This window comes from Astatotilapia calliptera, chromosome 20, assembly GCF_900246225.1.
Source record: "Astatotilapia calliptera chromosome 20, fAstCal1.2, whole genome shotgun sequence".
NCBI lineage: Eukaryota > Metazoa > Chordata > Actinopteri > Cichliformes > Cichlidae > Astatotilapia > Astatotilapia calliptera.
In genome coordinates, this window is record NC_039321.1 from 21002463 (window position 1) to 21007418 (window position 4956).

The window sequence follows — 4956 nt, forward strand, 5'->3', positions numbered from 1 at the left end:
AAACACAACGCTGAAATAGCCAAAAAAGCGCGACACCTTAAGAAGCTGGGAAAAATCCAAGGCACTTGGACGACGAACTGCAAAATATTCATTAAACTAAACGGATCACCAGAGGAAGCCAAAGTTCTGACCATTAAAAATATGGCGGATCTCGAAAAATATCAGTGAGCAACACGATCTGGACGGCAAACAAGGTAACAGACAACCACACACTCACTTATGACACACACTGGAAGGAAGAACTCAGATACATCTGGAAGAATCAGCTGCATCAGTCAGACAGTTGCAGAATATGATCAATTGGAACTGAAAACATTTAACTATATGGATCACAATACACACGACTTGGAATATGAAATAGATCCAGACAACAACTTTTTCTCATCTAACAATAACAATTGCTGCTACTATACAAATAAAGACTACAATCAGAGGATTAAAACTGAGAATAAATTATCAATTATCCACTTTAACTGTAGAAGTCTCTATGCTAATTTTAGTCATATCAAAGAATATCTTAACCAGTTTTCACATCCATTTAGTGTCATTGCCTTATCAGAAACTTGGATCAATATGGAAAAAGGAACAGACTTTGAACTGGAGGGTTATGAATTCACATTTATAACTAGGCGAAACAAAGGAGGAGGAGGAGTGGCCTTGTATGTGGACAAATCCTTGAAATTTAATGTGGTGGAAAAGATGACGATGGTGATTGATAATGTACTAGAATGTATTACAGTTGAAATTTGTAAAGAAAAAAGTAAAAATGTAATCATTAGCTGTATATACAGAGCTCCAGGTAGTAGTATTGAGACATTTAAAGACTGGATAGAAGAAACATTTATTGAAATAGCTCGCAAAAAAGTTTTCATTTGTGGAGACTTCAATATTGATTTGCTAAACCCAAATAAACATAAAACCACTGAGGAATTTATAAACACAATGCACTGTATGAATCTATTCCCTAAAATTACTAGACCTACCAGGATTACATCACATTGTGCAACTCTCATAGACAACATTTTTGCAAATGACATTGAAAATAAGACTGTAAGTAGACTCCTGATTAACGACATAAGTGACCATCTTCCAATTTTTACAATCTATGATAGGAATTACAAGATCAATAAAATGGACAGTAAAAAAGAGTACAGACGAGTAAGAACAGAAGAAAGAATGAATGCATTTAAAAAAGATTTATTGAAGGAAAACTGGGGTGAAGTATATCAGGAACAGGACGTTAATAGTGCTTATAATAAATTCCTTAGAATATTTACATTACTGTACAATACCAACTGTCCAATAAAGCAATATAGTAGGAAACAGAAATATATGGACTGTCCATGGATAACAAAAGGTCTGCAAAATGCATGTATAAAGAAAAATGCTCTATACAGAGAGTTCTTAAGAACGAGAACTAAAGATGCTGAAATCAGATACAAAAGATATAAAAATAGGTTAACTAATATACTTAGATTTCGTAAAAAGGAATACTATAAGAAGCAATTAGATATAAATAGAAATAATAATAAAAGATTATGGGAAATCCTGAACAGTGTTATAAAATGTGGGACTGGACAAAAGAACTATCCCAAGTATTTCATTTGTAATGACCATGAAGAATACAATATGGATGTTGTGGCAAATAGTCTCAATGAATTCTTTGTAACTGCTGGACCAAATTTAGCAAGAACAATCACTCATCCTGGGAAAGCACAGGAAAAACCCGTTACACTGATTGACAGAAATCCATATTCTATGTTTCTCACAGCCGTTGATTGACGAGAGGCACCTGTGAAATAATAAGAAAAAGTCCAACAGGCCAGTAAAGAGTGACAATTTAAACAAAGGCAAAGCCCCACTAACATGAGTAATAACTGAGCCGTAGAAATGACGCCCTCACACACACACACACACCTCGCCAAGGTAGCTACACTGCTGTCTGTCAGCCCATTTGCAGCCAGGCTGAGGTGGGTCAGAGAGCACTCGTCCTGCAAAAACACAAAAGTCTTAACCTGATTGCACAATTATATCTTTCGACAATAAATGACATTGCATGATTTTTGCGTGCACACCTGTGACAGGACTTTGGCGAGGTGTTCCAGTGCCGGGTAATCAGCAGGCCCTCTGCAGACAGCTGACAGGTCCACGTGTGGGAGGCAGTGGAGGGGCAGAGTCTTTAACACCAGCTCAAAGCCGGTGGAGCCCAGGGGATTGAGGGACAGGCACACTGCTTTCAAATGGCCTGTGCCTGAACGTTCAGAAGATGTAAAGTTAGTTGCAGTTTTGCTTATGGGTGGGAGTTCAGTGAAGCTTAAGGCTTCAGTCAGCTGCTTGTTAGAGAGTCACCTGTGAGCGCGCTGGCTAGCAGCAGTCGATGCTGCTGAAGGAAATGAGCAGTGAGACCTGCAGAGACCGCTTGGCTAGCACAGGGCAGCAGGACAGCAGACAGGACAGAGACTCAGACACGCCGTCCCCCAGTGGGTTCATACTGAGGTCCAGCTCCTCCAGGCACTTTGAGTGGAAACGAGCAGAAAAAGCAAATGATCACGAGAGCCAATTCTCTCTGACAGATATCATTGATATGAATCAGGTTAGCTTGTTATTAAGATCTAAGGTAGTTATTAAGACCAGAGGTACTTAAATACAGGTTAGATGGTAAACCTGGAGCTGCCACTATTGGCTAGCTGAGGCCCTTACCGGGAATGCAGGTGCACTCTGTCCCTTTAAAGCATTTACAGCCTTCTCCAGGCCGTCCCCTGTAATGCAGTTGGCAGAAATGTCCAGCAGCTGCAGACGAGGCATGGTGAGCGTTGTGGCAATCAGCTCAGGGAGAAGGTCGTCAGACATACGGTTTCCAGAAATTCGCAGCTCCGTGAGGCTGGCCTGAAGTTTTAGGGCACGGAGGAGCGGGCTGAGGGAAGAGGCGGCCAAACCGAGACATTTGGAGTCCTGACACGGAGGAACCCCGGTCCCGAACCTCACATAGCCGGGAGACACGCTTGTTCTCATCTACAGGTAGAAAGAGATGGTACTTCATAACAGAATACAAGAATGCACATGTGTCCGTTTTATAATGCATTTCCTCTGTGTTGCTCACCCACTGCTAGACTTTGACAGGCCTTCTTGTATCGCTCAGGGAGAGGAGGGAGATCCCCACGAGCAAACGTCAGCCAGAACCCACAACACAAACCCATCAGTTATCCTGCACTGGTGCGGGAAAGTGAAGCCAAGGATTCAATCCCAAAAACTGTGATTCCTTCAGTGTCTTCTGGAAGCTGGCTCCAAAAGCAAGTCAGCATCCAGTCTGGTAATAGAAATGGTTCTAATCTTTACAGTTTCTCAGATTGTAGTTTCTCAGGCAGCTTGTTAACATAATCAGCCCTTCACCTTCTTACCAGAATCATACAGTCTAAAACCTGCACGCCTCATCTGGGTAAGAAAGATGAAGTCATTGTGGAAGGACCTAGAACCTCCATTCCTTCTATCAGTGATTTAATGAAAAGACCTCTGTGTCTATGAGAAAGTCTATTTTATGAATTTGGGCCATACTTTGCCTAAGAAAAGGAGTATGCTCACTGGCTGACATGCAAGCTGTTTCACAGTCATAGCCGTCCTCTTGTCACTGTGGGTTGTTTTGTTTTTTTTAAATCCAAGATAGCAACGGTGACAACATTTGTCTTAAACACTCGTGATCAGACTTCATCAACCAATCATGGTAGTCTTCAGCATCTTTTAAATTGTCTGTGGTCCAAGTATGGTCACTTCTGGCTCTCCTCAGTGTCACCTCACCTCTTCATTTGTGTGCAGGACGGCCAGTAGCTGGTCCTGCGGGGAGAGCAGAGCGCCTTCTTTCTGCAGAGAGAGACGAGGCAGGAGGCCACATTTCTGGTAGTAACGCTGAGCTGCCTGCTCACACAGCCACGACACAGAGCAGGAGTTGGCCTCACTGGGATGCAGAGCAATGACCGGCGATTAAACAGAAATTAAAAACAACAACAACAACAACAACAAAAAAACACTATACCAATCAGATTGGGATTTATTTTTATGTACTGCTCAAACTTAAAACTTTTCACCGACCTTTGTGGAACTGGGATCAGGAAGACGTCTTCCTGAACCCGGACCCTCATTCTGATTGGTGGAGGAAGTGACGTGGGCATAGGAGCAACCAAAGTTTGAGTTGGAGGCTAGAGTAAACAAAATAAAACATTCAAGCACTGTTAAAACATCTGTATTTAATGTCGTCAACTCTTTGTAGAAAGACAAAGCAGAGTCTGTGGAGGGATCAGAAAGTCTAAACATCAGGAAAGTAAAAGTTTGTCAGGTGATGCTACAAAACACCAAGGTATAACTATATATAAGATCCGAAATGGGCGATGTCATCTTTTACTCGTGGACAAAGCCCACGGCATCCAGGCTGCAGAAATATGTAAAAACAGCTCGCCCGTTTTGATCAGCTCGCGCTCATTTACTTCCACATTCATCACTGTTCAAAATGAATCAGAAATGAAGACACATCATCTTCAAGTTATATCCCCTAGTGACACTGAATTATAGTTATTCTCTCACTGAGTGTGCATTTCCTGAATAATTCATGTGTAGTCTCACTCTGACTATCACCTTTTCACACTTGGAGTGACTTATTCACAATCACTGTGTTGTGTGTATTTCCTTAGTTAGTGTTACTCCATCCGTAACTAACAAACAGCAAAAGAGCATTCCACTTCTGACCTAAGCATGGATAAGGAGAGGTGGGGGCGGTGTGTCTGATCTCCAATCGTCATCATCTGCATCCCCAAGCTGTTCTTTCTCTGAGAGAGGCCTCTACTGGACAGGGAGGAAACTGCAGATCCTGAAAGAAAAAGGGCACAACAAGCTAGAAAAGTGGGAAAAGCACGAAAAAGAAAAACCAAACAAACCCAGTCTAATCTGCAGGCCGTATCCGAGTTCAAA

The 4956-nt window shown here is 41.9% G+C and overlaps 1 pseudogene; it reads right to left on the reverse strand.

Moving 5' to 3' along the window:
• Nucleotides 1-1181: 1181 nt before the first annotated feature.
• Nucleotides 1182-4487, reverse strand: LOC113012988 (tonsoku-like protein; annotated as a pseudogene).
• Nucleotides 4488-4956: the final 469 nt, after the last annotated feature.